We start from the raw sequence: 13,768 nt of genomic DNA, 5'->3' as shown, positions 1-13,768 counted from the left end.
CTTTCTTTGTTAAACTCAGGAAAACCTGTCTGGTTGGTTATGATCATAGAAAATAATTAATCAAACACCCACTGAATTGGCCAGTGCATATACTTTTTAAAAAATTAAATCTTTTGTGGTCAAACAAGGAGAGGGAAAAAAGGGAAGCCCTTCGACCCCTCCTCACCTGACCGTAACAGAGATGCTGAGAAAGAAAATACAAGTATTCATTGGACTATGCATGTAAAACCAGGCAGATGGATATTCAAAATTGTGTTTGTAAGAAAAGTGAAAAAAGTTTTGCCAAACACTTTTACATGAAGAAGAACCTCTTTTACCTGTCATTAGCAATAAAGTCCAAATAATATTGACATTCATCATCCTCTATAATGAATATTATGAACAAATATGTGTCTCTATGCTAAAATCTGTAAAATCAATATCTACTTGCTGATTTTATTCAGAATATCTCCTGATACTCATCCTGAGGAATTATCTGCCCAGTTATAAACATTTTAGCTGCTGCAATTAATTGATTTGCCAGTAGGGGCTTTATATTTTTCCCCTGTTGCCGATGTCACATAGCAACAAAGGCAAGACCATAGCAACTACAGGAAAAACCTGCAGGCACAGTGAAAACGTCTGTAAACTATTAAAAATTGATTTTAAAAACTCATTGCAGGAATGCAATTTCATTCCAAGTGGTGCATAAGAGACGCACAACAGGCCCAAATAATACGTCATTTAAATACCTTAACAATCACAAATATAACTTTTAAAAATATTTTAAAAATTACAGACAGTAAAAAGGAAACAGTTGCTGCTCAAAGGATGCATTAAAAAGATGATATTTGTGGTTTTTGCTATGCAAGAGCAAAGGTGCGTTACTGCTGCTAGTAGTTATTATGAATATAGAATACTATACTTGTGTGTTTCTTCAGCCAGGCAGAAACTGTTGTAACCAGGAGGGCAGAGTGTTATCACATGGAGGACAGAGAGTGTTATCACCAGGACGGCAAACAGTGTTCTCACTAACAACAACAAAAACGTATATTTTATAGCACAGCCACCAATGGTGGAGTAATTAAAATTGAGGATGTTCAAGAGGCTATTATTAGAGGAGCATAGATATCTCGAAAGGTTGTGGGGCTAGAGGAAGTTAGAGAGAGAGGGATGGGCAAGGCTATGGAGGCATTTGAAAGCAAGAAGAGAATTTTAAAATCAGGGCGTTGCTTAACTGGAAGCCTGTGTAGATCAACGAGCACAGGGGTGATGGCTGAACGGAAATTTGTGCAAGTTAGGACATGGTCAGCAGAGTTTTGGATGACCTCAAGTTTACGGAGGGTAGAATATGGGAGGTCGCCCAGGAGTCCATTAGAATAGTGAAGTCTGGAGGTAACAAAAGAATGGGTGAGGGTTTCAGCAGCAGAGGAGCTGAGGCAGGAGCTGAGATGGGTGATGTGACAGAGATGGGAACAGGCAGTCTTAGTGACGGCATGGATATGTGGTTGAAAACTCATCTCAAGGTCAAATGCGAAACCAAGGTTGTGAACTTCTTCTGATGATGACCTGAAACGTTAACTCTGTTTTTCTCTCCACAGATGCTGCCTGACCTGCTATTTCCAGTAATTTTTTTTTCCAGATTTCCAGCATTTCGCTTTTGTATCAGAACTGCTGATGTCATTAATGTCAATTAATGCCTCCTGCATGGGAACTCGGCAAAAAACTAAAGCAGATTTGAACGTCCCTTCATGGGGATGGTTAAAGGTCAAGTATCCAGAAATGAATAAAAGCTCAGTGCTTACAGTTACTTTCTCAGTTTCCTCAAGCAACATTACTGAAAAACAGATTAACTGGTCTGATCACATTGCTATTTGTGAGAGCTTGTGTGCATTACAACAGTCACTAAACTTAAAAAGTAATTGGCTGTAATGTGCTTTGGGACGTCTTGAGGTCATGAAAGGTGCTACATTAATGCAAGCCTTTTTTCTAGGAAATAGTTTGGTGAGAGTACTTCTTGTGAGAGATTTATTTCTCCAGTTTGGAGGAGATGATACTCAGAGAACAGTAGGATGGGTGGCACGATGGCTACTTTACAGTGGTCTTCAGATGAGGAAGGTTTATATTTATTTATTTAGCGAACGCAAATTCCCAGAGCCAAGTGATAGCCTCCTCATTTGTTGAATTTAAGGTGATTAGTTTGCCACTTCATCTGTAGACACTCCTCGGTAATGTGCAGCATTGTTAGTGCCTCTCCACAAATGCATATGGGGTTTGTACTGAGACCACAGCGGTGGGGGTTGGCAGCGCAGGGGCCCTGGCTTGTCCTGAACCTGTTTAGCAAGGGCTGCTCTCGCCTTGGTAGTTCAAAGCCTGCCATTCGACAGATGGAGTTTGTCACAAGGAACTTGTTAGTGAATTCCCGTGTTTCCTATTCCTTAACCCAAAGGATGTCTGCTGGTTGATCTTGCTCAGGAAGGTTGCTCCATATGGGGTGCCGAGATGGAAGGCAGGCAGTAGGTGGATTGAACATGTCATTATGGAATGGTAAGTGAGGGGCAGCACAGATGGTTTCAACCAGCTTGTGAGTTTTGGTCAGTCGGCGGATGTTGGGGAGTGATGTTTGCGAGGACAGGAAGCCAGGGGAGGGGTGTTGAGCGGAGGGTTCCAGTTATGATGCACATTGTTGCATTCAATTGATTATCAACAAGATGCATGTGTGATGACCTATGGCAGACAGGTGCACAGTACTCTGCTGCTGAGCATAATAGGGTAAGTGTTGAAGTCCAGAGTGTTGTGGCAGCAGCGCCCCATGTAGATCCAGCAAGTTTGATTAATAGGTTGTTTCTGGTTTTGACCTTTACTGCTACTTTCTTCAGATGCTCCCGGAAGGACAAAGTCCTATCCACTCCCAAGTATGTTGGGTTGGGATCATGCTTTACTCTCTGACCATCTATGTAGATACGCAATTCACCCCGAACAAGTTGCTAGTCATCTGCTCCATGTAGCGAGGACACCTTTGGAAAAGAAAACAAAACACAGCATCTATAATGAACAGAGAAAACTACGCCAGCAACATGCAGAATATGGTAGTCCTCATTCCTTCAAGATCACAGAACTGGACAAAGCATTAAGGGGCCTGAAATGTGGCAAAGCAATGGGATATGACAACATTGCAGCAGAATTCTTGAAACAATTTGGCCCCCTTGCTCATGTCTGGTTGATTCAGTTCTACACAAGAATCATCAGCTCAAACTCACTCCTGAAGGTGTGGCGTATGACAATAATCATTGCCATTCCAAAACCCAGAAAGGATCTCACACTGGTGGCCAGCTATCAACTGATTTCACTACTTTCTGTGTGCTTTAAGATCTTAATGCGTCTTATCCTGTAATGCGTAAATCTGGAAGTAAAGACCATCCTTAATGTCAACCAAGCTGGTTTCCATAAGGGCCACAACACCTGTGATCAAGTTCTGGCTCTCGCCACCTACATCGAAAATGGCTTCCAAAAGAACCTGAAGACAGGCATGGTGCTATTGGATCTCACAGCTGCCAATGATACAGTGTGGCACATTGGCCTGCTGCTAAAGCTGTCCAGAGTGATACCAACCTGGGTCGGGACAGTTGTTGAAACATTCCTTCACAACAGATAATTTAGAGTCCACCTTAGACAAGGGAGAAGTGCATGGAGAAGACTGGCCAATGGACTACCACAGGGCTCAGTACTAGCACGAGTGCTGTCAAACATATATACAAATGACCTGTCAACAGCCATGTCTCGCAAGTTCATTATGCTGATGACATCTGTTGTGCCACCCAAGCTCCATCCTTCTGCACCCTGGACCAGATCCTTAATGAAAACATTACAGAATTGACAGACTTCTGCTGTACATGGCATCTCAAAGTGAATCCCTCTCAAAGCATATCCAGTGTATTCCACCTCCACAATTCCAGTGCGATAAAAGAATGAGGAAGGTGACCAGCATCCACAGTTACACGGCATAACATGGAAGGAGCTGGAGGTGGGCAACAGAGACGGAAGCAACTGAGGAGTTGAATTTGCAGGAGGCATTACCCACATAACAGGGTACACAAACAAAAGCTTAGTTTTCTTTTTTTTAAATTCATTCATGAGATGTGGGTGTCATTGGCAAGGCCAGCATTTATTGCCAATCCCTATACAGCTAAATGACTTGCTCGACCATTTCAGAGGGTAGTTAAGAGTCAACCACATTGATGTGTCTCCAGTTGATGTGATGCGTTAAGCACGTTAGCATAATGGGTGGTGCATAGTGGTTAGTCTGCTTTTCAGCTCTCGCTTTCAGCTCTCATCGCTGGCTAGCAGTGCAAGTATTGTGAAAAAGAGAATCGAGTGTGTAAGCCTCTCCCTGCCAGTGCACAGCCTCGTCATCAGCAAGCCCTATTTAGTGCCTCCCCGTGGCGACATACGTAAACTGGGTATGCCACGGTCCCGAGCTAAACTACAGGGGACTTGGAGGAGGCCTGGCCCCCAGATGCACAGTATGCATGCCACCGGCAAATCGTTCCGCCCTGGTGCCCAGACCACCAGCTGTGGGTTAATAAGCTCACTGCCTTGTGCGTGTCTCGGGAGAGAAGAATACTAAGGGAGTAAACCCCAACAGAAAATGCAGAGTTGAGTCTGCCAGGCGGTTATCTGTCATTTATCAGGCAGCTTTCTGGCAACTCCTGTAGCAGAGCTGGTACTAAACTGTACCAGTTTTTCCTTTTTTTTAAAGAGATACAGCACTGAAACAGGCCCTTCGGCCCACCGAGTCTGTGCCGACTATCAACCACCCATTTATACTAATCCTACACTAATTCCATATTCCTACCACATCCCCACCTGTCCCTATATTTTCCCTACCACCTACCTATACTAGGGGCAATTTATAATGGCCAATTTACCTATCAACCTGCAAGTCTTTGGCATGTGGGAGGAAACCGGAGCACCCGGAGGAAACCCACGCAGACACAGGGAGAACTTGCAAACTCCACACAGGCAGTACCCAGAATTGAACCCGGGTCGCTGGACCTGTGAGGCTGCGGTGCTAACCACTGCGCCACTGTGCCGCCCCTTTCCTTTGGACAATACTAGAAATCCCAATTGGGGAGTCCTGATGCTTGTGCAACTTGGAGTCTCCATACTCTTTGCCCAGGCCTGTGCCCTGGAGAGGACACTCCAGCTTCGTGGTTTCAGCCTCTACAACCACAACAGATGATGTTCAATCCAGAAGTGACATACATCCCAGGCACAGTCCACCATCTCCCAAGATGGATGGATGCCATCACATTTATGTGGATCTGGAATCATATATAGGCCAGACTGGGTAAGGATGACAGGTTGTCTTCTAATAACACAAGCACTATGCGACTGTACTTCCTTGACCTCTCTGAAGAGTAATGCTTCCAAAGGCTGAGATTGACATATCAGGTCGACACATATCTGCAGCATCCTAGAAGAAGACCTGCTACTTGCTGGACCTGATAAACATGCATACCAGTGAAAGTCGCCAGTGTCCTCAATTTTTGTGCCTCTAGTTCCTCTCATGGTGCTACCAGAGACATAATGAGGGTCTCGCACATGGTTTCACATAGGTGTATATGGCAGCCGACTGCTAGACTGTTTGCCAGGTTTGGCAGATACATAAACTTCCCATCACGAAAATAGGTAAATGAACTGGAAGAAATATGGATTCTGTCATTTTTTCTGGCCTTTTTATATTTTATTGTATTATGAATTTTTATGTACTTTCATATATATTTAGATATATATATATATGTATATGTTTTGTATAAGCTTTTGGTAAATGATGAGTTAAATTTAGCTGCGTAACGTACTGGAAAAAAATGCTGCCTTTCAGTTTGAGTCAACCAGAATTTACTTTGATAATCACATGGAAAAGAGCTGATATCGAAAAATATGTAACAAAATGTAACTGAAAAGCAAGATGAGTCTCGCCGGAAATGTATCACCTAACAGCATGAACAGGTAAAGCAAAAAAAAAGAACAGATATTTAAAACTATGTAACAAGATCCCTGCTCTGATTGCTGAGATGCTCTTAGTCAACAAGCTCTGGATGTTGCAGCCTGTGATGACCCATCCAAAGACTGCTCCATATGAAGCTGTGTAGGGGCAGACTCAGCCATTGGGAAACAAGGCAGTATAATGGGTATTGCCGGAGGGAGAGGGGTAAAAATGTGAGATATGGGATTGCTTTGAGCGGAGATCCCACTTTCATATCCCCTTTCACCATCATCCCTCTCCTGGGCCAGCAGTACATCATTCCTGCCTCTCTGCGGGACAGCAGCTTGAAGCAGATCTGAGACCTCTTGAAAGGCCATGGTTAAGGTATTTGTCTTCTTGTTTAGAGAGACAGAAATATTAGAAACCAGAGCTTGAACAGCTGAGGTCAGCGCCTGCAGGGACTGATTAAAGTGACGTGATAAAAGGTTCATGGAGGAGCCACTCTAATCAAGGAAGACATCCTTGCAATGGCCTTCGACATCAATCCACAAATGCATGAGCTGGAGTACTCCATCCTCTGTGCTATTGTGGACAATGTACCTGGCACGACTGACAGTACCTCATACACTTGCTACTGACCTCTATCATTATCCTGTTTATTGACAGGGTTCAGCATCTCTGTGCAGCTGGGCAGAGTTTGGAGAGAACAGAGTTTGGAGATGACGGCGTCCTCTGATGCAGACACTTCACAGCTGTCCCCATCACTACTCTCTGCTACTGTTCACTAGTGAACAGTGATTCGCCAGGTGAGCGCCCACCTATCTCTCTAACAGGATCCACCAAATTGCTCGTACCCACACGGGTGCCTGGTAAGCATGTGTCCTGAGAAGTTTGTTCCTCAGAAGGAATCAGCTCCACTGAAGAAATATTGTTCAGAAGGGCCATAGGCTGCTGTTTTTCGCATGTTGGTTCTGAAGGAGAGAAGAAATGGATATGGTTTAGCCACGGAAATGTAAAAATGTTGGAAGTTCAGCATGATGATATTTGGCTCAGTGCTGAAATCAATTAAATATTGTTACGGCCAGGTGAGAAAGGGGTCTAGGGCTCCCCTCTCAGCCGTTTCCTGGTTTGGCCGTAACAGGGTTTAATTTTTAAAACGCCATGTTTTTAGCTTCCCCTCAGTGAGTCCTTGCTCACTGCTGTCTAATTGTGATTGCAAAGAAATCAACCAGACAGGTTTTCTCACATTTAAACAAGAAACGTGTAAGTTTATTCGCCTTAAAACTCTAATTCAGTTAAAACTACTAAAAATACACGACACGACCATGCGAGCATGCATATGCGATAAACACACACCAAATAGAGACAGAAAAGGAGAAAGAATCAAAGGGGAAAGGTTTGAAGCAATGGATGGAATTTAGGTGCTGGTTTTGGATTGGATGCAAAGTCATTGATTGAAGTTAAGTCTTGCAGTTCTTGTTGGGGCCCGTGCACACTTTCAAACTTGTTTCACTGGTCTTCTGTCTTGAGGCTTGAGTTACCTCCGTGGGTCCCTGGAACTTTACATGAGAGTGAGAGACAGAGCGAGAGGTGCTCTCGTCTTGATGTTCACTTGCAATCTCTTCCAAAAACTGTTCTATGAGCACAATTCAATTAACTCCAGGTTAGCCAGCAGGTTATACATGTGACTAGCTCCTTGTTTGGAACAGGCTGTCCTGTGAGGTTTGTGGATTTCCTCTAAGCTTACCAAACACTCTCATGGTGGTGGGGAGGAGGGGGGTGGAATGCTGGCTCAATGACTCTCAATGTCTCTTGATCATCACTATTGACAAAACCCATCTGGCTAATTGAATCAGGGAGCACTCCAATTGTCTTCTTCGTGCAACTGTCTTTTGGATTGCAAATGTGCAGCCATGTTTTCAGCCACTGTTGTGGTCTTTTTAAACAAATTATTTCAAGTTCAGTAACAGTTCAAAATCATGTTCCATATCATGAAATTAATATGCTTCATTTTGGCAGGTGTGGTTTCCGTCACACCTCCAAATCCAGTGGAATATAATCAGATACTAGGGGAGCATTTCATTATAAAAATAGAAAGAAGAAAAAGTACAGGAAAATGCACATGCACTTCTCTCATTCAGTCAGAAATCCTAAAAATGGTTACAGCCTCTCTTTCCTTTGTAGCAGTGCTACTTTCAACTGCCCCTTTCCCCTCGAGGTGGGTCTGAGATAGTTATTTATTGTCCAAAGGGGTTTGAAGTTTCTTCACTATCAGCTTTCAATATGTTGGGAATGGGCATCCCAATAAACATGTGATTTTTGGGGAGCTTGCAGTTTGCACATTTCCATGACTGCCAAGGGTGCCTTTGTTCCTGTTGAGGTCTGTAGGGGGAGGGTTAGATTTAATTAGCCCTAGTTTGGAGTTCTGCTCATGAGAGTTGGCAGTGGGTGGATTCACTCTGATCTCTCTTTGAGTGCCCTGATGAGTCATGCAAGGGCTTTTCCCTTTAGGGGATGGTTGGTTCCCTTCTCTCCTGACTGTGGGGGTAGATTCTTTGCTAATCTTCATTCTGCCCTCTGGGACATTCCTGCTTGCAGGTATTTGTCCAGATTCTACTGCATGCCCCTGCGGCACTTCGGCTAGGTGAGGCATCACTCTCACAGTTTCTCTGCCCTCTTGAAGACTTCCTTTGTCCCTGCAGGTTCCTTTAATTACTGTTAGCAACTCTGGTGCTTCTAGTGTCTGCATTTACATAGGAGGATGTGGTGTCTAATTTTTCAAACATTTTGGGGTTGGCTGACCGGACAGTAGGGGTTTCCATTTGGGAATCCTCTCGGGTCTCCTTTAACCTGTCCTCTTTGTCCCTGTTTCCCCTTTTCTTTCTAACTTCTTGCCAGCCCTGTGTCTGTCTGCCCCTTTTAGTTCTCAGCAGGGGTCTGTTACAATTCACCAGCCCTCTGCTGGAGGGTTTTTGAAAGGCCGATACAGGAATTAGGGGTGCAGATTTCACTGTGATTTGGGATTTCCCCTCAACCAGGCACATATGGAAACTCCTACAATACTCCACCACATCTTTGTGGAGTTTTGACCAGTCAAACTGCTGTCTTATGCAGGCTTTGCTTTTTCATATACCGATATGTACAGCCATTGTAATCTCATGGGCCAGTCTTAATATTTCTCTCCGGTACCTCTGTAGCACCAATAACTGGTGAACTACTGCCCACTCTTTGTCCTCAGATCTGTGAGGAGAACTCAGCTTTCTCATCAGTACCTCATTCTTTAAGTAATAGCAATCAGAGACTTCCTCTGCTGCAATTTCAGACTGAGCAGCCTGTGCTAACTCTTTCAGTACTGGGTCAGCTCACTCAGCCTCAGCTAGGGAAGATCCATTTAATTCATTCCCTGGGTCCTCTAACTTTCCAAAGAAAGTTTCAGACAGGCAGACCTCATGGTCATCTGCCTGCAGTGCCAATTCAGTCTCCTCTGGGGGAGCTGGTTTGATCATGGCCTGATTCTCTACACATTCAGGGAAACTGCAGGGGACTGTCTCCTGCCACTGCCCTGTCTCTCTGACGTCATGCGGTTTTTCTTTCACTACTGGGAAAGCTACCATCTTCGCCCCGCCAGATCATTACCTAGGACCAGGTCAACCCCATCCACAGACAAACTAGGGAGAATCCCTAAAGTCACCGGTCCTGAAACTAGGTCGCACTCCAAGTGCATTCAATATAAAGGTACAGGCATACACTGCACGCCAATACCATTTATCACCATTCTGGTATTTACTGCACTCTCTGGGGGAAAGGTCAGGTCTTTTCCCAGTAAAAGGGATCTGGTGGCCCACGTATCCCTGAGAATTGCTATGAGCTTGCTTGCCCCACTCGAGGAGTATGGGGTTACTCTCCCTTTAGACACAAAATCCTGATAAACTTCAGGAATTCTATTAAATTTTCCTGCACCCACAGCAGTATCTTTTATGGGCCTTATGAGCACTGCAGTTAAAGCCACAGCTTGTTCAGCCATCTTTCCATCAGGTTTCATTGGCTGCACTTTAAGAGCCCTCAACAACTGGTCAAAAGCCAGCTGCTTACTTCTCTCAAAATCCATGTAAGTTTGATCAGCTTGCTTTCTGAGTGTTCAAAACATCTGGCGATAGGCTTCCGTTACTAGCTCATATGCCCCGAGGATAGCATTTTTTGTCAGTTCATAATCTGGTGAACTCTTATCTGGCAACAGGGAATAAACCTCATGGGCTTTTCCTGTTAGCTTACTTTGCAACAGAAGAGTCCAAGTCTCAGCCGGCCACCTTAACTGCTTTGCAAGTTTCTCAAAAGATACAAAAAATGCTTCCACCTCTTTTGGAATCAATAGGGAAAATTTTAACAATTCCATACACAGTCCACACTATTTGTATTTTCTGTGCTTTCACTGGGGTTACTCTGTCGCCCCCAACCTAACTCAAGCCTCCTTAGCTCTCTTTCCTCCCATTCCTTCTGGAAGTTTCTTTCTCTCTCTCTCCTGTCTTTCTCTCTCATTCTGTCTTTTCATTCATGTTTCCTCTGTTCCAATTGTATCTTTGCTAGCACTACCCTGTCAGAGTCTATTTCTAACCCTGTCTTTGATTCATTAGATTCGAGGGAAAAATGGTTGGCAACAAGTCTTAGGAGTTCCGATTTCCTAGCCTTGGCACGGACAGTGATCCCACTCTACTCAACCATATTCCTCAACTCTTCCATAGACAGTGCCTTTAACTTATCCCAAGTTATCTCTCCCTGGCTTGGGGAGTTACTGGCTTTGGTCACAGACATGTTAGTATTCTAGCACACACAACCACAAGAAAACCTGTATTGAAATTTTTGCTCTTTTTGTTTGGGATCAATTTGACTTCCCACTTCCAATTTCTCATTTGTCTGTGGGTCCAAACCCGGACAAGCCCCCAAATTCCTGATATGACCAGGTGAGAAAAGGGTCTAGGAATCCCTTCTCAGCCTTTTCCTGGTTTGGCCGTAACAGGGTTCAATTTTTAAAACACTGTGTTTTTAGCTTCCCCTTAGTGAGTCCTTGCTCACTGCTCTCTAATTGTGATTGCAAAGAAATCAACCAGACAGTGTTTCTCAGTTTTAAACAAGAAAGGTGTAAGTTTTTAACCTTAAAACTCAAATTCAGTTAAAACTACTAAAAATACATGACACAACCACACTCGCATGCATGCGCAATAAAAACACATGCAAATGTGGACAAAAAAGAGAAAGAAATCAAAGGGGAAAGGTTTGAAGCAGTAGATGGAATTTTGTTACTGGTTTTGGATTGCATGTAAAGTCTTTGATTGAAGTTAAGTCTTGCAGTTCTTGTTGGGGCCCAGTGCACACTTTCAAACTTGTTTCACTGGTCTTCTGTCTTGAGGCTTGAGTTACATCCGTGGGTCCCTGGAACTTTGTGGGTGAGGGAGAGAGAGACAAGAAGAGAGGTGCTCTCTTCTTGAAGTTCACTTGCAGTCTCTTCCAAAAACTGTTCTGTGAGCACAATTCAATTAACTCCAGGTTGGCCAGCAGGTTAGACATGTGACTAGCTCCTTGTTTGGAACAGCCTCTCCTGTGAGGTTTGTGGATTCCCCCAAGCTTACCAGACACTCTCAGTGGGGGAGGGGGGAATGCTGGCTCAATGACTGTCAATGTCTCTTGATCATCACTATTGACAAAACCCATCTGGCTAATTGAATCAGGGAGTGCTCCCATTGTCTTCTTCATGTAACTGCCTTTTAGAATGAAAATGTACAGCCATGTTTTCAGCCACTGTTGTGGTCTTTTTTAAGTTATTTCAAGTCCAGAAACAGTTCAAAATAATGTTCCATATGATGAAATTAATATGTTTCATTTTTGGCAGGTGTGGTTTCCATCACAATATGATGTAGTCTCGTATGAGATGTGGGTTGGTGGAATTTAATCCTGTCACTTTGCAGCAGTGAAGTCCAAGTCTCTCCATCTCCAATGCTCAGGGACGCTGATATGCTTCCTACACTGGGTCCAGGTACGGAGCACAATGTTCCTACTGCTGGCCTCCTCAACCACTTCTACCTATGCCTTCTTGGTCACAGCAGCAGGTTTCTGTAGTATAAGGATGTAAAGGGTTAATGCTGAAGACAGTGAGAGCAACCCCTCCTACTTTAAGAGTGATGATGTCACAGTCACTCGAGGTTAGGCTTGGGAGAAGAAGATGTAGCAGCACAAAGAATGCAAGCTTAGGAGGCTTGATGAGAGTGTATATAGTATAATGTAAATAATAGAGTTCTTAGTTGACCTTATCCTGAGTCTGAGACTTTCTCCAGAATGCCCAGCTACACTACAAAATACAACAACAACACACAGTAGTTTCTTCTTACTATTGTTTGGGAAAAGCGCCTCTTTCCTACACACAGCAGTGTGACCTCATTGAAGCAGGATGCAGCATTTGTCTGTCCTGACTCCGTCTGTGAATTGTTCACTCTCTTAAAATTCTCCCAACTCCTCCAAATTCCATCTCTGCATTGACCCTTTAAATAGTTGAGGTGAAATTGCATCACACTTGTCCACATCCAGCCCGCTCACACACATTGGAGATGCAAAATCTGGAAGTAAAATGATAATGGGTCATCTATGTTGAAATCAGACATTCCCACACGCTCCATGAGCTTCCATGTTTCTTTTGTGCCAATTGTCATCTCCCCCACTCAGCTCCAATCTTTGCATTGTTGTTGACCCCATGTAAGTTACCAGGGGCAATAATTTATAATGAACAGTACTTGATCTCAGTATTCTTCCCAAAGATTACTATCTCGCCATGAACTTCTCAAGGGCTGGAAGGTAATCAAATTCTGTGAATTCTTGATAGTTACAGAGGCATTATCTTTATGAAAAAATGTTTAAAAAACCTTTTATCATTTGTTCACAAACACACAACACAATGATGGAAATCTTTTCAAAACACATCAATGCATTACTTATGTAGAATTTCATTATGACATAAGTAATGCACTGCTCTTCAGCATCTTCACCTTCCTTAAACAAAAATGGTTTGCCGGATGCTTTTTTTAATTATAGGGCATTCTCTTTAATATAATGTTTAATAGAATATTAATATTTGTCTTTTGCACAAAAGTCTATCTATCTTTCCATCCTGTGGCAAACTAGGTATATAGGGTCAGCTCCAGTCTCTTCACCTCCATTCTGCTTTTTGACGAGCTGCTGCCTCTCTTCCGAGGTGATCTTAGCTTCTACTAAGCCCTTCTCTACAATACTTGGTCTTCCATGATTTGCTTTTTGATTGGATTCTTGTTTTAGTGCTTGACAGAATAATCTGCATCCTCAGCACAAGATCTAGCCAGCAATTAAAGCAGCAGTATGCATTAATTTGTGGTGTTGGCAGGGCTAATATTGCTATTCTGTTACCAACATCTGCCAAGTAAAAATAATTTTATGACATGCGGAGCCACATTCCAACTACCCTGTTAGGGCCTCCACTTTGACTCTGAAAAGGCCAAGTAAAATGCTTCCTCTTCCCTTAGCCCTAATTCTGTTTTCCAAATAGGTTGAGGCATAAAGGCCAAAGTAGTTGGTTTATCATTCATCTGTTACTCCTGCCTGACCTTCAAGCGGACAAATTTGGAGCACAGCAGAGAAAAAGAAATTGAAAAAAAAAGGGCAAACCTTTTTTCACTAAAGCACATTTTGCTCTACATCAATATTTATCTATCTATTTATTTGAAACCAAGACCAGAGAAGATCAGGCACCTGAGTACACTTAGTTAAGTTGAAGGACTGGAT

Source organism: Heterodontus francisci, chromosome 3, assembly GCF_036365525.1.
Source record: "Heterodontus francisci isolate sHetFra1 chromosome 3, sHetFra1.hap1, whole genome shotgun sequence".
Classification (NCBI taxonomy): Eukaryota; Metazoa; Chordata; class Chondrichthyes; order Heterodontiformes; family Heterodontidae; genus Heterodontus; species Heterodontus francisci.
This window is presented reverse-complemented; position numbering follows the sequence as displayed.